Genomic DNA, 26841 nt, shown 5'->3' with positions numbered 1-26841 from the left:
GGTGTATGATCTTTTTGATGAGTCGTTGGATTCTATTTGCTAATATTTTGTTGAGAATCTTTGCGTCTGTGTTCATCAGGGATATTGGTCTGTAATTCTCTTTCTTTGTGGTATCTTTGTCGGTTTTTGGTATCAGGGTGATATTTAGTATCATAGTTTCTTCATAGAAACTATTTGGAAGCGTTTTTGATACTTCATTTTCCTGGAAAAGCTTAAAGAGGATTGGGAGTAAGTCCTCTTTAAATGTTTGGAAGAATTCACTAGTGAATCTATCTGGGTAGGACTTTTGTTCTTGGGGAGACTTTTTATTACCGTTTCAATTTCCTTGATGGTGATAGGTCTTTTCAGGTATTCCAGATCTTCTTGGTTCAGCCTTGGGAGGCTATAGGGTCTAGGAATTTATCCATTTCCTCAAGGTTTTCATGTTTCATGGCATAAAGATTCTCAAAGTAGTCTCTGAGGATCCTTTGAATTTCTGTAATTTCTGTTGTAATGTCCCCCTTTTCATTTCTAATTCGGTTTATTAGGGTTTTCTCTCTCCCTTTTTTCGTGTTTTGCTAGAGGTTTATCGATCTTGTTTATGTTCTCAAAGAACCAGCTCTTGGTTTCATTGATCTTTTGGATTGTTTTTTTTTGGTTTCCATCTCATTAATTTCTGCTGAGTATTATTATTTCCTTCCTCCTGTTCGGATTGGGCTCTTTTTGTTGGTCATTCTCTAAGCTCTTAAACTGTGAGCTTAGGTTACTTATGTGGGCTCGCTCCTCCCTCCTGAGTAATGCTTGTAGAGCTATGAACTTTCCTCTTAACACACCTTTTGCTGTGTCCCATAGGTTTTGGTAACTCGTGTCCTTATTGTCGTTCGTTTCCAGGAATCTTTTTATTTCCTCTTTGATTTCCTTTCTAAGCTACTCATTGTCCAATAGTGACCTGTTTAATTTCCAGGTGTTTGATTTCATTTTCTGTTTATGTGTGATTTATTTCTAATTTCAGCGCATCGTGGTCTCTATCTTCTTAATTTTATGGAGGTATATTTTGTGGATCAGCGTTTGGTCTATCTTGGAGAATGTTCCATGCACACTTGAGAAGAATGTATATTCATCTCTTTGAGGATGAAGTGTCCTGTATATATCTACCATGTCCCTTTCTTCCATTTCTTCCCTCAGATAAAGTATGTCCTTGCTAAGCTTGAGTCTGGTTGTTCTATCAAGAGGTGATAAAGCAGTGTTGAAGTCTGCCACTAGTATTGTGTTGCTATCAATGTCTTTCTTCAAGTCTATGAGTAGTTGTTTTAAATACTTTGCTGGTCCTTCATTAAGTGCAAATATAATTAGTGTTGTTAGTTCTTCCTGTTGCACAGATACCTTTATCAAATAGAAATGACCTTCACTGTCTCTTGTGACCTTCTTCAGTCTGAAATCAATGTGGTCTGATACTAAAATGGCCACACCAGATTTTTTATGGGAGTTGTTCACCTGTAGGATTGTTTTCCAGCCTTTGACTTTGAGCCTGTGTTTGCTCTGACTGTTGAGATGTGTTTCTCGAAGGCAGCAGAATGTTGGGTTCAATTTTCTAATCCATTCTGACACTCTGTGTCTTTTAATTGGTGCATTTAACTCATTAATGTTGAGGGAGATTATTTTTATGGGGATTTGTCACATTTTTCTGCTGAAGTTTTGTGTATCTGAGGGTCCTGTCTTATCTTAAAGTAGCCCATTCAGTTTTTCTTGTAACCATGGTTTTGAGTCTATGAAGTTTCTGAGCTGTCGTTTATCTGTGAAACTGCATGTTCTTTCTGTTATGAATGAAAGTCTAGCTGGGTAAAGTATTTTTGGTGAGGCATTTATTTCATTGAGTTTTTTCACTATATCCCACCACTGTTTTCGGGCCTTGAGAGTTTCATCAGACAAGTCGGCTGTGAATCGTACGGATGCTCTTTGAACATCGGGTAGGGCGTTTGCCTTGCACGCAGCCGACCTGGGTTCGATTCCCAGCATCCCGCATCGTCCCCTGAGCACTGCCAGGGGTAATTCCTGAGTGCAGAACCAGGAGAGACTACTGTGCATCACCTTGTGTGATCCCCCCCCAAAAAAGAAAAAAAGGATGCTCATTTATTGGCAGTTTCTTTCTTTGATCTTGCTGCTTTCAGGATTTTGTCTCTATTTTGATCAGGATGTGTCTTGGGGTATTTTTATTTGGATTTCTTCTTGCTGGTACCCTTTGACCCTCCTGAATGTGGTCACATATTTTCATCATCTCTGGGAACATTGTAGCAATGATGTTTTTGACAGTTTTTTTTTCATCAGGATTTTCTTTCTGTCACTCTGGGACTTCAATATTTCTTGTATTACTCCTCTTCATTACGATCTTCTCTTGCCATCTGTTCCCAGGTTGTCAGTTTCTTTTCCATTTTCTGTTGTTTTCTAGAGAGTCTCTGGACTTAATCTTTGAGCTCACTAATTCTTTCCTCAGCAGCTGTTACTCTGCTGCTGAGGCCCTCCAGTGAGTTTTTTAATTCGCCTGCCAGGTTTTTCACGTCTGACATTTCCGTTTGTATTTTCTGCATCTCTACCTTCAAATCTTTTTGTATTTTATTTGTATTGCTTTCCATTGTTTCTTTTAGCTCACTAAACATCCTCAGTAGCTCCTTTCTAAATTCCTTGTCAGAGAGGTTGTATAGCACTTCATTGCTATTGGGGTCTTTTGGGCAAGCCTCTTCAACAAGTAAGCTTGGTGAGGAATCTGTGTTGCTTTACCATTATGACCTGTGTGGCTCAGCTCTTCACACTCACTGTTACTATTCTGTTTATAATGCAATATTTATTTAGGTGGGCTTAATGAGATATTGGCTAATGTGTTTCTGTTGGTTAAGCTAACCTGGTGAATGTTCCAGGGTAACTTCTGTTTCGTGTGGGATATGGAGGGGAGAGAATAACCCTCCAATAATCGTGGCCGTGTTAGCGGCAGCAGCTCTGGGCAGGAGCCCTGACCCGGGCTGTTACGGGGAAAGATTAAGCTTTGGATGCGGCGCGGTGTCCCTCAATTCCCGTGTCCCCCTAACACCAAGGGTGAAAACCGGCTTTCCCGGGAACTGGATCAAAACGCGGCTTGGGCAGGAGCCCCAACCTGGGCTGGTACCTGAATAGGGTGGCAGAGCTCAAACCTTTTTACTTAGTGCCACACAGGCCCAGGACAAACAAACAAACAAAAAAGAAAAACCCTATACTGAATTAGTGCTAAATGACAAAAGTAGGAAGATCTTCAGCTACATACAATAATTCTAAACTACCTGAAGGAGACCCTAGAACAATAAACTTCTCTATATGAAATGATCTGAAAAACATTATTTGACCAGAGAATCACACATATGTATATAATGGCTCAATTATAAGAAAAATGAGATCTTGCAATTTTCTGCAGCTTGCATAGACATTGTATTAAGTGAAATAGGTCAGATATAGGGGGGAAATAGCAAATAATCTCACTCATCTGTGGCATATATCACTTGCATTACTTGTTATTCTGTTGCTCATCGATTTGCTCTAGCGGGCGACAGTAACGTCTCCATTCATCCCTGTCGCATGCTAGTGTAGCCCAATGGCGTCTGCTTGCTCCAGGAACTCAAAGAGCCTCAAACTGTTCATTCAGGGTCTAGACAAAGAAGTCTGACCATCTCATAGGTGAGCGGCCACGTGTTCTTTTGACGTTTCATGGAATTCATTCGGCAACAGCTCTAGTCCAGTGGTCATCTCCCAGTTGTCCAGTCCATCTGATTTTTGACGCCTTGGAAAATGAGACAGCATCCCTGATTCTTGATCATCGACAGAAGTCAGAAATTTGGAAACCTTTTCTCACTTGAATGAAACGTGGTATTCTAAGCATAGCTCTTGATTCCTCTTTGGGAGACCCAAATAGTGTTCTTATCCTGTTTTCGTAGGGCCCAGATCTCTGAGGTGTATGTCAGTGCAGGAAGAATGGTGGAGTCAAAAAGACCTGGCCGGAGATGGAGGGTTCTTCATTCTCTTAACCATTTCTTCGACACTCTTGAGGGTGTTCTACGCCACTCTCTTCCTCCTGGCAGCTCAGGTGCCAAATCATTCAAAATGTTATTTTTTTAATTTTATTTATTTTTTATTATTGAATCACCATGTGGAAAATTACAATGCTTTTGGCTTAAGTCTCAGTTATACGATGCTGGGTGCCGAAAGTAGTTAGTGGGCCTCCAGGATCATGGGCGTTCAGGAACAGAGGTCAGAATTCTGAAATTTTAATAATTAAATCTGGAGGGATTTCTGCCAAAAGCTGCTGGGTTCCGAGATTTGTTTCTGAGTCTCTGAGATCATGGCCGTTAAGCAACCTGATCAGGAGCCAGAGAGGCCATTTGTGGGTGGCGACTAGGGGTCTCATTGTGACAGGGGAGGAAAGGGCCAGCTCCACTCCCATCCGGTGAGGCCCCACATGTCTCGTCACTGCAGGCCCAAACCTGGCTGTCCATTAGCCTCTGGAAGATGGTGGCCCCCAAGCCACCAGGGGGAGCAGGCGGTGAGTTGGTAATTTTTCCCACCTGGGGTGGTAACCTGATGTGGAGTTCAGATGCATTTTTGCCAAAAGCTGCTGGGTTCTGAGATCAGTTTCTGAGTCTCTGGGATCATGGCCATTAAGCAGCCTGATCAGGAGCCAGAGAGCTACAGTTAAGTTTTATAATTCACTTGTATCACTTGTAGTCCTGTTAATCTTCAATTTGCTCGAGCAGGCGCCAGTAACATCTCCATTTGTCCCTGTCGCGAGCTAGTGTAGCCCAATGATACCTGCTCGCTCCAGGAACAGAAAGAGCCTCAAATCGTTCACTCAGTTTTATAATTACTTTATAAATCTTAGGTACTATCCCTTTATCATATCTTTCAGTGAAATTTCATGATAACACTGTAGCACTCATCCCGTTGCTCATCGATTTGCTCAAGCCGGCACCAATAACATCTCCATTGTGAGACTTGTTGTTACTGTTTTTGACATATCAAATACGCCACGGGTAGCTTGCTAGGCTATGCTGTGAGGGCAGGAAACTCTTGGTAGCTTGCTGGGTTCTCTGAGGGGGATGGAGGAATCAAACCCAGGTCAGCCGCCCTACCCGCTGTGCTAAGAAGCTATTTAAATGCATTTTGCCCATATGTTTATTTCATTTGAGCATATCGAATGTTTGTTGTTTTGAGGAGTCTCTATTCTTTTCATAGTGGCTGCACCTGTTGTATTCCTACCAATGCTCAAGAGCTGCCTCTTCTCATTCCCAATAACATCTTTGTCTCCTAGTTTTTGTAGCAGCCAATTCATTAGGCATGTTGTAATATAATTGTGGTTTTTATTTGCATTTTCTGATGCTCAAGTGTTAGATGGCAGAAATAATTCATGAAAAAAACAGAAGAGGAACCTGGGAACACTGGTGGAGAAAAGTTGACACTGGAGGTGGGATCAGTGATGGACCATTGTGTGTCAAAAGCACAAGTATGAGTAATTTTGTGAGTTATGGTGCTTTTATAAAATAAAATTTTGAGAAAAGAAAACAATCACATTAAAAGATTTTTTAAAGGTCTACAAATTTTATGAACCTGTAAGACTATGTAAAGGGAAAAAAAGAAATGAGACAGGTATTAGAAATGGAACTGAAGGTTTGCTATAAGCTCTTCCTCAAATATTATTAGGACTATAAGAAAATACTATGAATTGAAAATATAAATGAAAAAACTTGTGCAAAGTGAAATCATTTTTTAAAAACTACAAGATTCATGGCAGAGAGTCTCTTGCCCGCACCCCTGGCTGTCTTCCCCAGGGCCCCTCGGAGGGGATGGGTTCCAGCTTCTCTTCCCGCCCCGAGCAGAGCTCCTGGTGGCCGAAGACCACCACAACCTAGCCACAGCCATGCTCAAGGCTCTTCTCCACACTTTCGGACAAGCCTCACGTATGAAGGTATCGGCAGAGGAACCCAGGTGTGTGTAATCCCATAAAGGGCCAACATCCAGAGACTTAAAAGCAAGCTCCCAGAAGCGCACGGCCACTTCTCAGCCATGAGATATCTTATAACCTACTTTTCCCTCTAGGAGAAACTATTAAGCTACTGAGAGCTTCCTGCCCACATGGGACAGCCACACAAGCTTCCCATGGTGTATCTATATGCCAAAGCCAGTAACCAGCTGAATCTCATTCCCCTGACCCTGAAAGAGCCTCCAATGCAGCATCATTGGGAAGGCCAAGAAGAGAGAGGCTTCTAAAATCTCAGGGATAGGACGAATGTAGAGGTTACTGAGATCGCTCGAGCAACTCAACGATCAACGGGATTTTGTGATTCATGATTCGTGACAAGATTCATAAAGTTTCTCCAAAAGCAGTTAAACTGAATAATCCTAAAATATTTTAAAGATAAAATCTATATTAAAATAACCAAACATGCATTGTTGTCATCATCATCTAATTTTTCATCGATTTGCTTGAGCGGGCACCAGTAATGTCTCCATTGTGAGACTTGTTACTCTTTAATAACCAAATATAAAATTTAGAATTGGAATATAAATATCTGAAATTTAAACTTAACTAAAAAGAATTAATATGACAAATAATAGTAAACATGAAAAGTGTGGGGGATAGGGACTTGTCTTCATGCCTGAGAGGGAATATATAGTGACAGACACCTTGTCCTAGTGGTGACTTTGAACAAGTCTGTGCAGTGACTAGGAGTTTATGGTGGAGAGAGCCTGTCACCAACCTATACTAAGGTTAAATATAGAGTATGCTGGGGTAATCCAAAGGGGCAGTCTACTCTCAAACTTCCTGTTTGAGCCTGAATAGTGGCAGGAGTTCAAGGTTGCCAGTGTTGAGCAGCCATTAAGTGGGAGAGTGAAACCTTTGCTAGTGTGAGTTTAAGCAGAGTCTTGGGCTTTTATTCTACCTGGTGAACCCTGAAGGTGGCAGAGATCCGGAGGCTCTGAGAACCAGCAAGGGAGTAGATCAGGCAGTGGAATCCCCTTGCAACCTGGATATATTTTGGAAAATGTGTCATGCACTTTCTGCCTAAGTGGTATGACTTATCTAGTATAAGATTCATCCAGGGCACAGATCTTTTTGTTAGCTAGATGTGAGTATACTATCTTAATTTTTTTTAGCTTATGTGTTATAGTAGTGCTAACTTTATAGTTTTGATGTACAAAACTTTAACACCTTTACCACTGCTAAAGTGCCCAAGCACTTCCATGTGACCCAGAAATTCCACTTCTTGGTCTTGTTTCAAAGAAAAAAATCAATTTGAAAAGATATTTTTCTTGCAATTCTTAGTATAATAGCTAGAATATGGCAACAGTCCAAATATACTGTGGTAAATGGATGGATAAAAACTTTTATACATATAATGGATTATTATGCAGCTTCCAGAAAAAAATGAAATTCTGCAGTGTGCAGTAAACTTGGGTGGAACTGATGAGCATCACGTTTAGTTAAATAAGCTAGAGAAGGACAAATACTGATGACCTCATTCATCTGTGATATAGAGAAACAAAACAAGTGAATAGACAGTATTGAATGGTGACATATGTGATCAGTCACATTCAAGACAAGCGCCTTACCCTCTCTGTCCCTATCTACATTTATTCAGTTCTTATAGGTGTAAAGAGTTTTTGTCAATAGAAGTATAATTGCTACATCACATATGTATAATGTATAAAAATATGTTATACATTTTTATATGCTCACATTAATTTCAAGATACAAAATAAATCATAATCATTAATTTCATATTATTGTAATTTCTGGGATATAAAATTTCAACACATACGAATGTTCTTTTATATACTGTAAAATTGTACCTTCCATACTATTATAACCATACATAGTTACAAATAGTTCCTCTTGATTTGAGGACATTTTGAAAATTTTTAATCATTAGTGACATCCTTTAAATATATCTCTCAGAAGATTTTAAATGTGCAATACAAAATTGCTAACTTTGGGTATTTGCTAATCTTAATGGAGAGAGAAAAATAATTAACAATCTGTGAAAGCAACTCCTTCAAAGATCTGTGTCTGGAAAAACCTTGTAATGAGTTACAGGTTTGGTTCAAACCAAGCTGTCTTTAACTTGGTTACATTGCTCATGAGCAGCAAAAGCCACAAGGAACATGGACATTGCTTTCTTAAGACGTCAGATGTACCTTGGAAAAACTGTTAGTCTGAGGCTGGAAACCCTAAATGGATTATCTAAATGATAAATGTTACCTCCTAAGTTTGGTCTTTATCAAATTTATGCTTTAGTGTCTTTTTTGCTATTTTCTTCTTCTCTTTTTGTTGAAAATCTAAGCAAAAAAGAGACTTTTGAAATAAGAGCTAAAAAGGCAGCACAACACTTGCCTTTCACACAGCTGACTGGGGTCCTGTCAATCCCCAGCATTCCATATGGTTCACCAAGCACTGCTAGGCGTAATTCCTGAGTGCAGAGCCAGGAATTACCCCTGAGCATTGCCAGGTGTGACCCAAAACAAAAGAAAAATGTTGAGTTTCTTTATCAACTCAGATCTAAGTATAACAGAGATCACCCAGCAAACTGCTAACCTGTTTTCTCCCCAATGCCATCTTTGTTTGTCTTTTATTTCCCTGTAAATACAAGCTTTGTCACAACTGTCATTATACTTGAAAGAACAGAAAAATCTGTTTTTCTTTCAACAATACTCTTTGTTTCTTTTATTCATTTTGGCAAGCATTACAAACATTGCAATTAAGTATTCTACAGACTTGAAGCAAAAAAATAAAACTAAACAAAAAAATGACAGAAAGGACATTTTGCATGAATTGGAGAAAAATGAGTCCAGTATTATATACCCTTTCTATTTTTTTAAAAGGTTAGATTATCTAGTGTATATAACTTCCATTTGGAACCCAAGTTCTGTTAAAATGATATTTCTATGTGAATGGTAGAATTGGGAATAAAAATACAAAAATAAAATGTATTTGGGGCAATTATTCAAAAATTACTCTTTATTTTTGGTTGAAGGTCAATAAATAGCACTATCAAAAGTTAGAACAGAGTAAACTATAATATAAATTTCCCGTTTTCCCTTTGAAATAAAAATCTCACCACTAATATCAGCAACAACGAACTGCAAATAAACATTGTAGAATATATAATTATGTTCTTCTTTTGGTGGGGGATCTCATATAGTACATAGTAGTTCTGGGGTCCCTACCAAGAGTCTTGGCCAACTAGTTCGGTGGTTCAGTGCAAGGGTTTGAGCATGCTGCTTGGGACCTGCATAAGCGGGAAATATTTGGGTCATCCTAGAGGACCGTGGGGCCTTCAGGACCACATCCAGTGCTATGTGGGAGACCATGTGGTACTGGGAATTGAATTGGGTTGGAGTACTCAAGGCATGCATCCTAATCTCTGTACTATCTCCTGGCATCTCATGATCTTCTCTGTATTTATTTTATTATTTAGTATAACAGTTTAAGTTATAGGTTTGCACTTTTGCTTAAGTTTATGATATTAGTATAAAAAACTACTTCACACTCTGCCACAAAAGTACCCATAACTTAGGAATGTGGGTACACTGATGATGGGTGTGTAATTGGATTTATATGCATCACTTGTATCACTTGTCATCCTGTTGACCCTCGATTTGCTCGAGTGAGCGCCAGTAACATCTCCATTTGTCCCTGTTGCGTGCTAGTGTAGGCAATGGTATCTGCTCACTTCAGGAACAGGAAGAGCCTCAAATCATTCATTCAGGGTTTTGACGAAGAAGTCTGACCATCTTGTTGGTGGGCGGCCACGCGGTCTTTTGACATCCCGTGGAATCCAGTCGGTAATAGCTCTAGTCCAGCAGTCATCTCTGAATCACATTATGTGCTGACCCATCTGATTTTTGACGTCTTGGCAAATGAGACAGCGTCCCTGATTCTTAACCATCGACGGAGGTCAGAACTCTGGATTCCTTCTCTCACTTGAGCGAAATGTGATACTCCTAGCATAGCTCTTCCAATTCCTCTTTGGGATACCCAAATAGTGTTCTCATCCTGTTTGCGTAGGGCCCAGGTCAGACCCAAACACCTGAAGAATCTGCCACCAGTACTCGTCAATACACTGGCTCAGCTTTTCACACACTACCTGTCCGAATGCAAGGTTCCGTCCCAGTGGAAAACCAGCAGGACCATCCTGTTGTACAAGAAGGGAGACATCCACGACATTGGCAACTATCACCCAATCTGCCTGTTGTCCGTCGTTCACAAGTTGTTCACTCGAGTCATCCTGAGTAGAATAGGCAGAACACTAGATGAAGGACAACCATGTGAGCAAGCCGGGTTCCGAAAAGGATTCGGCACGATCAACCTTATCCACGTGGTGACCAAACTCATTTAAGTTTCACGAGAGTTCAAGATGCCTCTCTGTCTAATGTTTATCAATTTAAAGAAGGCCTTCGATTCTGTTGAGACTGAAGTGGTCATCGAAGCCCTAGCCAAACAAGGTGTTCAAACTCAGTACATCAAGATCCTTCGAGAGCTGTTTTATGGATTCACCACCAGGATCTCACCATTCTACAAGGAAGTGATCATTGACATAAAGAGAGGGGTTCAGCAGGGTGATACCATTTCACTGAAACTCTTCAGTGCCACCCTCGAGAACATAATGGGACAACTAGAATGGGAAGGAATGGGAGTGAAGATAGACGGTCGGCAACTACACCACCTCTGCTTCACTGATGACATCGTTCTCATAACACCAAACATTAGCCAAGTGGCACAAATGCTGGCCGAGTTTGACCGAGAATGTGGAAAGGTCGGACTGCAGCTGAATCTCAGCAAAACAATGTTCATGAAAAACGAACTAATCCCTGACATTCCATTTGCTCTCAATGGAACAAACATGTCTGAATGCAGCATCTATGTGTACCTGGGTTGAGAACTCAACATGAGGAACGACTTGGCGCCAGAACTACTCGTTCTGAGAGCAGTATGGAATGCCGTCAAGAGCATTGAAGAAGTGGTTAAGAGGACAAAGAACCTCTGGCTCCGGGCACATCTTTTCGACTCCACCGTTCTTCCTGCCTCAGAGACCTGAGCCCTACACAAACAGGATGAGAACGCTCTTTGGGTATCCCAAAGAGGAATTGGAAGAGTTATGCTAAGAGTAACACGTTTCACTCAAGTGAGAGAAGGAATCCAGAGTTCTGACCTCTGTCGATGGTCAAGAATCAGGGACGCTGTCTCGTTTGCCAAGACGTCAAAAAACAGATGGGCCAGGCACATAATGTGATTCAGAGATGACTGCTGGACTAGAGCTGTTACTGACTAGATTCCATGGGACGTCAAAAGACCGCGTGGCTGCCCACCAACAAGATGGTCAGACTTCTTCGTCAAAACCCTGAATGAATGATTTGAGGCTCTTCCTGTTCCTGAAGTGAGCAGATACCATTGCCTACACTAGCACGCAACAGGGACAAATGGAGATGTTACTGGCGCTCACTCGATCAAGTGATACTGCTTAAATGTCCGTATTGATTAGTAAAGGATTATATAATATTGATGGAAAAAACACTTAATCATATATATTGCATAAATATAAATGAAATGTTCATTTATCCTTGCAAACGTATATAATCCCTTATTGGGATAAGAGTGAACAAACCTTTCTTAACTAGTAGAGGGAAACAATGCTATGAATATGTGCCTTCCTCAATGTCAAATGCTGAGGAGTCTCTGGCCTTTCAAAGAAAAGCTTTAATGTTTCTTGCAAGACTTCAAAGCTGTTAGTTCCCTAAGATGTTGCCCCTCACTGATGCTCTGTATCCTTCCTTTCAATCTGAATAAAAATCTAGCTTTTTAGAGTTATTTTGGGGACATGTTCTTCTCACTGAGTTTTGGTACCATATCTCTCCATTCTCTTCTGGCTCATATGAATCTCATTGGTAGATCTACTGTTAAATCCTATGGAGTTTCCTTTGTAAGTACCTTTCCTTTATTAAAAAAATTATTTCTTTATTTTCAGATTTTTTTCCCCACTTATTTTTATTTTCTAGAAGTTTATTCCATCCAATCTTAGAGCAACTAAATCTTTTCTACAGCTATTGTTCTGGTGCTCAGAACTTCTTTTAAATTTTTATAACACATACCATACTTATTTTTGACTGTAGTCTTCTCATTTTAGCACTCACAGCATTTTTTTTTGTGTTTTTTTTGACTACTCTCATCAACATTTCTTTCAACTCACTAAATATCCTCACAATGGTGTCTCTAAAGTTATTGTTTGAGGATTTACTGATCTGCTTGGTCTTAGTTGAGCCCTCACTGTTTATGCTCATTGAATTTGGTGGCTTTCTATGTATATTTCCCATTGTTTTTGCAGTATTCCTACTGAGCAGAGGGTGAATATTTGTAGTTTTCCCTCTGGGAAACTCTGGGGCATTAGGTTGGGAGTTGTTCTTCTCCTTACCTGCCCATTTCACTCAGTGATAGGTAGTATACATGTAGGCAGTGTGAAATTTGATGAGGAGCTGCTGCACAGCTGCCTAGTAGCTGCACAATTGCAATTCTGGAGATGTCAGACAGGACCCATGGAAATGGTGGAGGTTGGGTGTGGAGACTGAAGATTAATAGCCTCCCCATGATGTAGGATAACATTGAGTATGTGCTTTCAGCCTTGCTGCAGGGAACTTAGTTTATCTTAAAGCAATGTCCTTTCTGTATGGACACAGGAAGACAGTTAATATTATGCTTTGTAACTTGGGAGCCAATTAACTCCAATAATATTTACTCCTGGGCATGTGCTTTCTCAACTCAGTTGCCCTTAGTTCCTAGCACCCTAAAAGCAGGGTCTCGATGAAGGACTGAATGGGCCCAGGGCAAGCTGTGAGCTACCCTGGCATCTAAATGGGCCAGGCCAAAGCGCCACAATACTACTCAATTATAAGTTGAGAGCATGGTCATAGACAAATGCTGTCATGATCCAAAAGTAACGACGAGACTAGGACCCTGCTGGAGTCAGGAAGACTAACCTGGCCTGAGGACTGTGGTCTGGAATATATAGTGAGATGTCCTCAGGAAGAACCAAACTTTACGTTTGATATATCTCTTACTGTGCTCATACAGAACAACATTGCTAGAAATATGAGAAGTAGATTTACTACAACTAATTAAGTGGATTACTAGCTGAGGGAAAAAGAAAGCAACACACCCTGGATGGGATCCTGCCCTTAAGCGAATCTCCTAGTAATCTGGAGTAATTTCCTTGGATGAGATTTTGTCCTTGAGTTAATTCTTCTCCTGGAGGAGATTAACTCCTGGTATTACCTCTCTTTGTTGATTTGTTAATGTTCAACCCACCTTTGTGTCAACATCCTATGTGATTACTATATAAACTAAAACTGTAAGAGTGGAGGGGTCAGAGTCAGAAGTAAGAATCAGAGTCAGAAGTGGGGGACAGAGTCAGAACTGAGAGTGAGAGAGAGTACGGGTCAGAGTTAGAAGTAGGGGTCAGAGTCAGAAGTAGGGGTCAGAGTTAGAAATAAGGGTCAGAGTCAGAAGTAAGGGTCAGGGTCAGAAGTAGAGGTCGGAGTCAGAAGTAAAAGTCAGACTCAGAAGTAAAAGTCAGACTCAGAAGTGAGAGCGAGAAGGGCTCTAGAGATAGAAGCAGAAGGCTCCGGAGAGAGATATTGGAAGGAGAGATTGGAAGAGGCCAGAGGAGAGATGATAGAGACAGAGTCAGAGATAGAGAGACAGAAGAGAGCACAGCAGCACACACAGAAGCGGCACACAAAGGAGGAGCCACCCCGATCTCGTCCATACAGAGTGGCTCGAGAGCACTGAACATTGGCGGAGAGAGAGAGAGAGAGAGAGAGAGAGAGCTGCCTTGAAAGCCCGCAAGCAACACCACACATCACTCATCTGTGTGCGCGTGCACTCGTTCATATTTTTTACACCATGGTAGTGAACAGAGATTCAGGAAATACATAACTGGGTCTGTAGAAATGTATATTTCATCTTAGCCTGAGTCTGGTTTATCATTAAGAGATTTTCAGTTTTGTATAGTCTCACTTATTTCCTCTGCCAGTAAATCAGGTAACTGATTCCCCTGGCAGAGGATAATCCCTTTTGTATTTATTCTGAAAAATATTGCCTATATTTTCCTCAGTGTGTTTTATGGTTTCTTGAATAATATCTAGGTCTATGTATCACTTTGAATTCATTTTTGTGTATGAGTGGAATTAGTATTAAATTTTGTTTTTTTTTTACAGGTAGTTACCCAGTTTGTCCAACGCTGTTAAATAGGTTTTATTGCTCCACTTCATCAGCCCAAGTCCTTTGTCATTATTACAAATACTTATATCTGAGGAATTATCTTTGGAGTTTTCATTAGTCTCTTAGCCAATCCTGAATTCAATACCATGCTATTTTAATTACTGTAGCTTTACAGTATAGTTAGTATAGTGTCAGTAAAAGTTATGCCTCCCAACTTCTTCATTTTTTTTTAGGAATTTATCTTCCATGTAAATTTTAAAAAGATTAATTCTCACCTTTTTTAAGATTTATTTTATTTTTATAAAGTTGTTCACAATAATTTGTTACATTTAATATTCTAATACGAATCCCACCACATTATACCTACCCACCTGACTTTTTTTTAAATTTTATTGAATCACCGTGAGATAGTTACAAGCTTTCATGTTTGGGTTACAATCTCACAATGGTCAAACACCCATCCCTCCACCAGTGCACATTCCCCACCACCGATATCCCGGGTATATCCCCCCTTTCTCACCTTCCCCCTGCCTCCATGGCAGACAATATTCCCCATACTCTCTCTCTACTTTGGGGCATTATGGCTTGCAACACAGACACTGAGAGGTCATCATATTTGTTCCATTATCTACTTTCGGCATGCATCTCCAATCCCAACTGGTTCCTCCAGCCACCATTTTCTTAGTGATCCCTTCTCTATTTCATCTGCCTTCACCCCTCTGCTCATGAAGCATCTTCCAGCTATGGGGCAATCCCCCTGGCCCTTGTATCTACTGTCCTCGGGTGTCAGCCTCATGTGATGTTATTTTATACTCCACAAATGAGTGCAGTCCCTCTATGTCTGTCCCTCTCTCCCTGTCTTATTTCACTTAGCATGACACTTCCCATGTTTATCTATTTATAAGCAAATTTCATGACTTCTTGATGGGTATTTCAAATGTTTCCACCCCGACCTCCAAACCCTTTCCCCAAAGCAGGACCTAAATAATTTATTTTGTATTTTTTGTTATGAATGATATACTAAAATGATACAAAAAATTTCCTTAGAGGTGTGAATATTGTTGTGTTTAACCCTGGAGCCATTAAGCCCTTGTATAAGGGATAACTGCCATGTAGTTAAAGGTTGTGCCTTTTGGGGCTGGAGTGATAGTACAGTGGTAGGGCGTTTGCTTTGCATGCGGCTGACTCGGGTTTGATTCCCAGCATTACATATGGTCCCCCAAGCACCACCAGGATAATTCCTGAGTGCAAAGGCAGGAGTGACCCCTGTTCATTGCCGGTTGTGACCCAAAAAGGAAACAAAAAGGTGTGCCTTTTGTGTTTTTATATATATATATATGTATATAGATATATATATGTGTGTGTGTGTATATATGTGTATATATGTTTTCTCTCCCTGAGTTGCCTTCTACTTTACAACCCATCAAATGTGGTATGCTACTCTTGGTATAGAGTAGAGTATATCAGAGGTGTAGAGTGTGAGATGTGGTCTCGCACTCCAGGAATAGAGGTTGTATATATATATATATATATATATATATATATATATATATATATCACGAATCACGAAACCCCCGTTAATCGTCGATTTCTCGAGCAGTCTTAGTAACCTCTCCATTCGTCCTTTCCCTGAGATCTTAGAAGTCTCTCTTGACTTGGCCCTCCCAACGATGTCGCACTGGAATATACAACTTCTATTCCTGGAGTGCGAGACCACATCTCACACTCTACACCACTGATATACTCTACTCTATACCAAGAGTAGCATACCACATTTCAGGGTCAGGGGAATGGGATCCAGCTTGTTACTGGATTTAGCATATGAATACACCATGGGAAGCTTGCAAGGCTGTCCCATGTGGGCAGGAAACTTTCAGAAGCTTGCCAGTTTCTCCCAGAGAGAGAAGCAGGCTACAATATATCATGCAGCTGCAAAGCAAAGCTTCTGGGAGCTTGCTTTTAAGTCTCTGGATATTGGCCGTTGATGGAATTACACACACCTGGGCTGCCGGTACCTTCATGCGTGAGGCCTGTCCGAACGTGTGGAGCGGGGCCTTGGGCATGGCTGTAGCTAGGTTCCAGTGGTCTTCGGCAGACGGGAGCTCTGCTCGGGGTGGGGAGGGGAGCTGGAGTGCATGCCCTCTGAGGGGCCCCGGGGAAGAAAGCCAGGTGTATGGGCAAGAGACACATATACATATATTTTTTAACTGGATGGTGACTTTGGGGTCTAGAGGCATATTTATGGCATATTGTTCTGTATTAGTTTCTTCCAAGAGATTTATTTGGGAGTTTCTGGATTATGGCCATTAATGAGCTTTTATGGCGCCAAAGTCAGTTCCTGGTGTGACTGCCAGGCTACCAGAAGCACAGTGTTGGAGGAAGGTCACCCATTCCTGACTCCATGAGAGCCTGGAGATTTCAGTCACAAGTCCTGCATGTCTGGATTTTTCAGCAGTTTCACTCATGGATGAGGCTCATCCAAGCCTGTGAAGATTGGCTGGGAGAATGAGAGTAATAGAGTTCTGGATGTTTTCAGCTGCTGGAGTTCTGTTGGGACAGGGTGGGGAACTCACCCGCCCCTGTGTGGGTTGTCTTGGGTAAGACAGCCTGGTACGGGGTCTGGAGACATGGCCATGGCATATAGACATCACTGTTTGCTCTCTTCTGAGAGATTTATTTGGGAGTCTCTGGGTCATCACGTTAATTTTAGTTTCTTGAAGGCTGTTGTTGGAACTTTGATGGGAATTGCATTAACTCTGTAAAGTGCTTTGGGTAGGATAGACATTTTTGCAATATTCCAATCCATAAACATGAAATTTTTTTCATTATTTTGTGTTTTCTTTTTCTTTCATAATTCACCTATGATTTTCATGGTATAGGTTTTTCACATTCTTTCTTAAATTGGTTTCCAGGTCTATGATGTTTTAGGTTACTATTTTAAATGGAATTGACTTTTTGTTCTTTATTCTAGTTCAATGCCTGCATATAAAAATGAAACATATTTTTGTGTTTTGATTTTGTAGTCGGCTACTTTGCTATACTAGTTTATTATTTCTAAGAAATTTTTTAGTTAATCTTTTATATATATAAATATATGTTTTTGACTATCTATCTATATAAATATATAACATGTAAACATATATTTATGATATATAAACATACAAATATAATGTATAAATATATATAGTATATTTATATATGAACATATAAGTAAATACAAATGTATATTTGTAAATATACAATATACAAATATAAACGTATATTTGTATATTTTATATATAATATATATATAAATGTATATTTTATATATAATTATATACTTATATATTATATATAAAATATATAAATATATAATTTTTATCAGCAGAGCCTGGGAAGCTACCTATGGCGTATTCTATATGCCCAAAACAGTAGCAATAATGGACCTCATTCCCCTGATCCTGAACATGACAGGGACAAATGGAGACGTTACTTGTGCCCGCTCGAGCAAATTGATGAGCAATGAGATGACAGTGATACAGTGATTTTCTATTATCTTCAAATAGCTGTGGTTTTATTGTTTCTTTTCCAATTTGGATCCCTTTGATTTCTTTCTCTTGGATAATTGTTGTGGCAAGGACTTCCAAAACTATATTAAATGGTAATGGTGAAAGTGGACATCCTTTTCTTGTACCTGGTCTCAGGAATAAAGCTTCAGGTTTTTATCATTGTATATGTATATGCATATCTATGTATATGTATAAACCTACCATCATTTTATATGATGGTAGGTTTGTTGTAAGTGGCTACTACTATTTTGAGGAATATTCCAGGTATTTGTTAAAGTGTTTTATTTTTCATGAGTGGATGTTGAAATTTGTCAAAAGCTTTCTCTCTCTCTATTGATATGATCATACAGTTTTTACCCATTGTTTTATTGATATGATTTATTTTGCTCATTGATTTGCACGGTGTAAAAAACTAAAGCACGCAGAGGAGCGCGTGCACTCGTGGGCTCTCCGGGCAGCTCTGTCTCACCGCCCGTGTTCAGTTTCCTGGAACTGCTGTGTGTCCTGTCGGTCAAGGGCAGGCGGCGGAAGGAAGAAGGCCAGACTGGTTGCTCGATCAGTTTATTTCATTCTCTCTCTCTTTTTCTCTCCCGGCTCTGGATCTCTTTCTGGATCTCTGGATCTGGGCCCCCAACCCACTCTTACAGCCTAGTTAAATCTCCCCAGCATGAGGGGGTTGGGGTGACATAGGTGTGGTCACCATCAATAGGGTTGAGGTTCCTTTCGCTTAGGGGATGCTTCTCCTAGGACTTAATTCTCTCTCAGCAGGAGGATCCACCCAAGGGTGGAGTCCCATGAGTGTGTTTCTCCTCTCCTCAGCCAGCAAACATATAAGAATTCATAATATTAATCATTTTGTATGGACACAATAAGAGATGCATTAAAGCTTATAGAATTGTTCTCCTGGGGCCATCTCGATCTCAGACTACAGTGCTCAGGCCAGATCAGTCTTTCCTATCCCTAGCAGGGTCCTAGTCTCATCATTACTTTTGGATCATGACAGCATGATCAAGCTCTTATAGTTAAGAATTAGGCACTTTGGGGGAAAGATGGCGGAAGGCGGAGCGGTGGATCTGGACATCCAGTGTTCTGACATCGTGAGGCTGCTCAAAATCTCGCTCCGGAAGGGGGACACCTGGTACCTAGTTGATAGTCGCTGGTTCAAACAGTGGAAAAAATATGTTGGCTTTGACAGTTGGGACAAATACCAGATGGGAGATCAAAATGTATATCCTGGACCTATTGATAACTCTGGACATCTCAAAGATGGTGATGCCCAGTCACTCAAAGAGCATTTTATCGATGAATTGGATTACATATTATTGCCAACAGAGGGCTGGAATAAACTTGTCAGCTGGTACACATTGATGGAAGGTCAAGAACCAATAGCACGGAAGGTGGTTGAACAGGGTATGTTTGTAAAGCACTGCAAAGTAGAAGTATATCTCACAGAACTGAAGCTTTGTGAAAATGGCAACATGAATAATGTTGTAACTAGAAGATTTAGCAAAGCTGACACAATAGATACAATTGAAAAGGAAATCAGAAAAATCTTCAATATTCCAGATGAGAAGGAGACAAGATTGTGGAACAAATGCATGAGTAATACATTTGAGCCACTGAATAAGCCAGACAGCACTATTCAGGATGCTGGCTTATATCAAGGACAGGTGTTAGTGATAGAACAGAAAAATGAAGATGGAACATGGCCAAGGGGTCCTTCTGCTCCTAAGTCTTCAGGTGCATCCAATTTTTCAACTTTACCAAAGATATCTCCTTCATCCCTATCAATTAATTATAACAACATCAAGAACAGAAATGTGAAAAACTCAAATTATTGTCTTCCATCATATACTGCTTATAAGAACTATGATTATTCAGAACCTGGAAGAAATAATGAGCAGCCAGCCCTCTGTGGCCTGACTAACTTGGGAAACACCTGTTCATGAACTCAGCTATTCAGTGTTTGAGCAACACACCTCCACTTACTGAATATTTCCTCAATGATAAGTATCAAGAAGAACTGAATTTTGACAATACCTTAGGAATTAGAGGTGAAATAGCTAAGTCTTATGCTGAATTGATCAAACAAATGTGGTCTGGAAAACGTAGCTACGTCACATCAAGAGCCTTTAAGACACAAGTAGGACATTTTGCACCGCAGTTCTCTGGATACCAGCAGCAAGACTGTCAAGAATTACTAGCTTTCCTGTTGGATGGTCTACATGAGGATTTGAATAGAATTAGGAAAAAACCATACATACAATTAAAAGACGCCGATGGGAGGCCAGATCAGGTGGTTGCTGAAGAAGCCTGGGAAAATCATTTAAAAAGAAATGATTCTATCATAGTCAACATATTTCATGGCCTTTTCAAGTCAACTTTAGTATGTCCTGAATGTGCAAAGATTTCAGCCACATTTGATCCTTTTTGTTACTTGACATTTCCTTTGCCCATGAAAAAAGAGCGTACCTTAGAAGTTTACTTAGTTAGAATGGATCCACTTACCAAACCTATGCAGTACAAAGTGGTTGTCCCCAAAATTGGAAACATACAAGATCTTTGTACGGCACTCTCTACTTTGTCAGGCGTACCTGCAGATAAAATGATAGTCACTGATATATACAATCATAGATTTCACAGAATATTTGCCATGCATGAAAACCTTAGTAGTATTATGGAGCGAGATGATATTTATGAGTTTGAGATTAACATCAATAGGACAGGAGATACAGAGCATGTGATTATTCCTGTTTGCCTAAGAGAAAAATTTAGACATTCAAGTTACACACACCATACTGGTTCCTCACTTTTTGGTCAGCCTTTTCTTATAGCAGTACCACGAAACAATACTGAAGATAAACTCTATAATCTTCTACTTTTGAGAGTGTGCCGGTATGTCAAAATATCCACTGAAACTGAAGAAACTGAAAGATCCCTACATTGCTGTAAGGACCAAAATATTAATGGGAACGGCCCCAATGGCATCCATGAAGAAGGCTCACCAAGTGAAATGGAAACAGATGAGCCGGATGACGAGTCCAGCCAAGATCAAGAACTTCCCTCTGAGAATGAAAACAGTCAGTATGAAGATTCAGTTGGAGGAGATAATGATTCTGAAAATGGATTATGTACTGAGGAAACTTGCAAAGGTCAACTCACGGGACACAAAAAGACATTGCTTACATTTCAGTTCAACAATTTAGGCAATACCGATACCAACTACATCAAAGATGACACCCAGCATATAAGATTTGATGACAGGCAGCTAAGGCTAGATGAAAGATCTTTTCTTGCTTTGGATTGGGATCCTGATTTGAGAAAAAGATACTTTGATGAAAATGCTGCTGAGGACTTTGAGAAACGTGAAAGTGTGGAATATAAACCTCCCAAAAAATCCTTTGTGAAATTGAAAGATTGCATTGAGCTTTTTACAACAAAGGAAAAGCTAGGTGCTGAGGATCCTTGGTATTGTCCAAATTGTAAAGAACATCAACAAGCCATAAAGAAATTAGATTTATGGTCACTGCCTCCAGTAGTTGTGGTACATCTCAAACGATTTTCTTACAGTCGATACATGAGAGATAAATTGGATACCTTAGTTGACTTTCCTATAAGTGACTTGGATATGTCAGAATTCCTGATTAATCCAAACGCGGGTCCTTGCCGCTATAATCTAATCGCCATTTCCAACCACTATGGAGAGATGGGAGGAGGACATTATACTTCTTTTGCAAAAAATAATGATGATGGGAAATGGTACTACTTTGATGACAGTAGTGTCTAGACAGCATCTGAAGATCAGATTGTGTCCAAAGCTGCGTACGTGCTCTTCTACCAGAGGCAAGACACTTTCAGTGGAACTGGCTTTTTCCCTCTTGACTGAGAAACTAAAGGTGCTTCAGCTGCCACAGGCATCCTGTTAGAAAGTGACAAAGATAGCAATGATAATGACAATGACATAGAAAACGAAAACTGTATGCACACTAACTAACGAGAGTCCCAGAAGCCATAAAGGAGAGACTTTCCTGCTGGTGGTGTCTATGGAGATGATGAAGTCACCCACCACATTAAACACAAGTCTGAGATGGGAAGTTTCAGATAACCGAATGTAAATCCTTTATCAAATTTTAACTTGTGCAGTACTTGAAGTGAAACACAATGAAAACTTTAACAGAAATTGTCTCTTAATACATTTACAGTCTTGTATTTACAAGCTAAATATATATAGGAAATCACAAATAAATCCCTTTTAAGTTTGGTGCTGTTTTGATGAAAAAAAAAAAAAAGAATTAGGCACTTTGGCCAGGCCCATCTCGATGCCAGGGTAGCACATAACTCACCGTTTGCCCTGGATCCGTCCCGTCCCTCGTCGGGACCCTGCTTTTGGGGTGCTAGGAACTGAGGGCAACTGAGGCTTAAGTGGAGAAAGCAGATGCCTGGGAGGGACTAATATTCGAGGCCAATTAAATTCCAAGTTACAAAAACATAATATTGTCTTCTTGTGTCTATACAAAAAAGACATAGCTTTAAAGTAAATTATTCAAAAGGCATAAAGAGGGGAGAAAGGCAATGTTATAATATTCAGTGTCCTAGGAAGGTCTGACCTTACAAATTAGCAGAGTCAGATTGAGGGAAAGCCGCGGATTAACTGTTTTGGGGAAGAGAGCATAGAGAAGTGATTATAGCTAAACAAAGAGATGGGAGAGATTCGGGAACACCTTGATGGGTGAGACTGGGGTAAGCCTAAACTCTGGGAAAAACTGGGACAAGCTACTCATGGCAAGGGGGGAGAGGACAAAGTAATGTCATCCTACATCACAGACTGGAGCAATAGCGCAGCGGGTAGGGCATTTGCCTTGCACATGGCTGCCCTGGGTTTGATTCCTCTGTCCCTCTCAGAGAGCTCAGCAACCTACTGAGAGTATCCAACCCACACAGCAGAGCTTGGCAAGTTACACGTGGCATATTTGATATGTCAAAAACAGTAACAACAAGTCTCACAATGGAGACTTGTGCCATTGGTGCCTGCCTGAGCAAATCGATGAACAATGGGATGAGTGCTATAGTGCAGTTGATTTGCATATATTGAATCTTTCTTACATTCCTGTAATAAATCCTAGCTGATTATGCTTTTGGATTTGATTTGCAAAGATTTTTTTGAAGACTTTTACATCAATTGTCATTTGGGACATTAGTCTATAGTTTATTTTTTTTAGTAGAATCTCCATCTTCTTTTAGTACAAGGGAATTTTTACTTCATAGAAGTTATTTAAAAGGATCCTGTTTCTTTGATATTTTGGAAAACCTTGAGGCATATTGATGTTGCATCATTTTTGAAGGTTTGGCATAAATTACTAGTGAACCCATATGGATCTGGACTTTTGTTGTTGGGAAATTTTAAATTACTGTTTCAATTTTCTTGCTTGATATTGGTCTGTTAAGTTTTTTTTTATTGTTACTTTTATTTAGTGAGTCACAGTGAGGGTACAGTTACCGATTCATACATTTTGTGCTTGTTTTTCCCTCATGCAGTGTTCGGGAGCCCATCCCTCCACCAGCGTTCATTCTCCACCACCAATGAACCCAGTGTCCCTCCCACCCCCCCAGTCCCATTCCCCCAACCCCACCCCGCCTCTGTGTCAGGGCATTTCAATTTGTTCTCTCTCTCTTTTTTGGGGTGTTGTGGTCTGCAATAGAGGTATTGAGTGGCCATCATGTTTGGTCACTAGTCCACTTTCAGCACAAATTTCCCTTACCACGAGGAATCTCCAATCACATTTTATTTGGTGTTGCCTTCTCCATTTGGCATGACTTTCCCCCAGCGTGTGAGGCAAAGTTCCAAGCTATGGAGTAAACCTCATGGTATTATATACTACTATTCTTGGGTATTAGTTTCCTACTCTGTTATTTTAGGTTCCACAAATGAGTGCAATCTTTCTATGCCTATCCCTTTCTTCCTGGCTAATTTCACTTAGCATGACACTTTCCATGTTGATCCACTTATATGCAAATTTCATAACTTCATCTTTTCTAATAGCTGCATAGTATTCCATTGTATAGATGTACCAAACTTTCATTAACCAGTCATCTGTTCTTGGGCACTGGGGTTTTTTCCAGGTTCTGGGTATTGTAAACAGTGCCGCGATGAACATATAAGTGCAGATGTCATTTCGACTATACTTTTTTGTTTCTCCAGGATATATTCCCAGCAGGGGTATTGCTGGATCAAATGGAAGCTCAATTTCTAATTTTTTGAGAAGCGTCCATATTGTTTTCCAAAGGGGCTGGACCAGTCGGCATTCCCACCAGCAGTGCAGGAGGGTCCCTTTCTCCCCAGATCCTCTCCAACAGCGGTTGCTTTTGTTCTTTTGGATGTGTGCCATTCTCTGTGGTGTAAGGTGGTATCTTATGGTTGCTTTGATCTGCATGTCCCTGATGATTAGTGATGTAGAGCATTTTTTCATGTACCTTTTAGCCATTCGTATCTCTTCCTTGGAAAAGTTTCTGTTCATTTCTCCAGCCCATTTTCTGATAGGGTTGGATGTTTTCTTCTTGTAGAGTTCAACTAGTGCTTTATATACCCTTGATATCAACCCTTTATCAGATGGGTATTGGGTGAATATCCTTTCCTATTCTGTAGATTGCCTTTGTATTCTGGTCACTGTGTCTTTTGCGGTGCAGAAGCTTTTTAGTTTAATATAGTCCCATTTGTATATCTCTGTTTCTACTTGATTGCTTAGTTCCGTGTCCTCTTTGAAGATACCTTTAGCTTCAATATTGTGAAGGGTTTTGCCGACCTTGTCTTTGATGTACCTTATGGATTGTGGTCTGATGTTGAGGTCTTTAATCCATTTTGATTTGATTTTTGTGCATGGTGTCAAGTCGAGGTCTAAGCCCATTCTTTTGCATGTGGTATTCCAGTTATGCCAGCACCATTTGTTGAAGAGGCTTTCCTTGCTCCACTTCACATTTCTTGCCCCCTTATAAAATATTAAGTGATCATACATTTGGGTTTGTGTGTAGGGATATTCCGTTCTGTTCCATTGGTTTGTGGCTCTGCCTTTGTTCCAGTACCATGCTGTTTTAATTCTTACTGCTTTGTAGTAAAGCTTAAGGTTGGGGAGGGTGATGCCTCCCATCATCTTTTTCCCAAGAATTGTTTTAGCTATCTGTGGGCGTTTATTGTTCCATATGAATTTCAGGAATTCTTGATCCATTTCTTTGAAGAATGTCATGGCTATCCTTATAGGGATCGCGTTAAATCTGTATAGTGCTTTGGGGAGTATTGCCATTTTCGCAATGTTGATTCTCCCTATCCATGAGCAGGGATATGTTTCAATTTCCTCATATCCTCTTTTATTTCATGGAGTAGCATTTTATAGTTTTCTTTGTAGAGGTCCTTTACTTCTTTAGTTAAGCTGATCCAAGGTATTTGATTTACTGGGGCACGATTGTGAATGAGATTGCTTTTTTCATGTCCCTTTTTTTCTGTCTCATTGTTTGCATATAAGAAAGCCATGTTTTTTTGGGTACTGATTTTATAGCCTGCGACTTTACTGTACAGGTGAATTGTTTTTAAGAGTTTCTTCGTAGAGCTTTTAGGCTTCTTTAGATATAGTATCATATCGTCTGCGAATAGTGAGAGTTTGACTTCTTCCTTTCTTATCTGAATGCCCTTAATATCATTTAATTGCCTAATGGCTATTGCTAGTACTTCCAGCACTATATTGAAGAAAAGTGGTGATAGTGGGCATCCTTATCTTGTCCCCAATCTTAGAGGAATGGCCCTTAGTTTTTCCCCATTGGTGACAATGCTTGCCATAGGTTTGTGGTAGATGGCTTTGACTAACTTGAGGAAAGTTCAGCTAAAACCCATTTTGGTGAGAGTTTTCATCATGAATAGATGTTGGATCTCGTCAAATGCTTTCTCTGCATCTACTGATATGATCGTATGGTTTTTATCTTTCCTTTTGTTGATATGATGGATTATGTTGATTGATTTCCGAATGTTAAACCATGCTTGCATCCCTGGGATCAATCCCACTTGGTCATGGTGTATGATCTTTTTGATGAGTTGTTGGATCTTATTTGCTAGTATTTTGTTGAGGATCTTCACATCGGTGTTCATCAGGGATATTGGTTTATCAATCTTATTTATTTTCTCGAAGAACCAGCTCTTGGTTTCATTGATCTTTTGGACTGTTTTTCGGGTTTCCATATCATTAATTTCTGCTCTAAGTTTTATTATTTCTTTCCTTTGGTCTGGTTTGGGTTCCTTTTGCTGGTAATCTTCTAAGATCTTGAGCTCCAAGGTCAAGCTATCTATATAGGCCCTTTCTTCCTTCCTGAGGAAAGGTTGCAGAGCTATAAAATTTCCCCTTAACACAGCTTTAGCTGTGTCCAATAGGTTCTGGTAGCTTGTGTCTTCATTCTCGTTTGTTTCGAGGTGTTTTTTGATTTCTTACTTGATTTCCTTCATGACCCACTCATTATTCAACAGTGAGTTGTTTAATTTCCAGGTGTTTGATTTGGCTCTCCGCATCTGTGTGTGATTAACTTCTATCTTCAGTGCATCATGGTCTGAAAAGATAGTTGATACAATTTCTATCTTCCGATTCTATTAATGTATAATTTGTGGCCCAGAACGTGGTCTATTTTGGAAAACATTCCATGTGCGCTGGAAAAGAATGTGTATTCTTTCTCTATGGGGTGTATAGCCCTGTATAGGTCTATTAGCCCTATCTCCTCCATATCTTCCTTCAGAGCCATTGTTTCCTTGCTGAGTGTTGTTCTTGTCGACTTATCAAGAGGTGATAAGGCAGTGTTGAAGTCTCCAACTACTATCGTGGTGCTAGTTATGTCTCCCTTAAATTTTGTTAGTTCTTTTAAGTATTTTGCTGCTCGTTCATTAGGTGAGTATATGTTTAAGAGTGTGATTTCTTCCTGTTTACATATCCCTTGATGAATAGAAAATGGCCTTCGCTGTCTCTTCTGATGTTTTCCAGCCTGAAATCTACGTTGTCG

General features: G+C 40.1%; 1 protein-coding gene and 1 pseudogene across 1 annotated transcript in view; both read left to right on the top strand.

The window, feature by feature from the left end:
• Positions 1–26841, top strand: part of LOC129399890 (disks large 1 tumor suppressor protein-like) — a 601778-nt gene that overhangs the window by 135357 nt on the left and 439580 nt on the right. The gene's annotated exons all lie outside the window — the stretch shown is intronic.
• Positions 18864–21808, top strand: LOC129400030 (ubiquitin carboxyl-terminal hydrolase 15-like; annotated as a pseudogene).

The sequence above is a fragment of the Sorex araneus genome, chromosome X (genome assembly GCF_027595985.1).
Source record: "Sorex araneus isolate mSorAra2 chromosome X, mSorAra2.pri, whole genome shotgun sequence".
NCBI classification, from domain to species: domain Eukaryota; kingdom Metazoa; phylum Chordata; class Mammalia; order Eulipotyphla; family Soricidae; genus Sorex; species Sorex araneus.
Note: the sequence above shows the minus strand (reverse complement) of the source record. Positions and strands in the feature narration are given on the sequence as shown.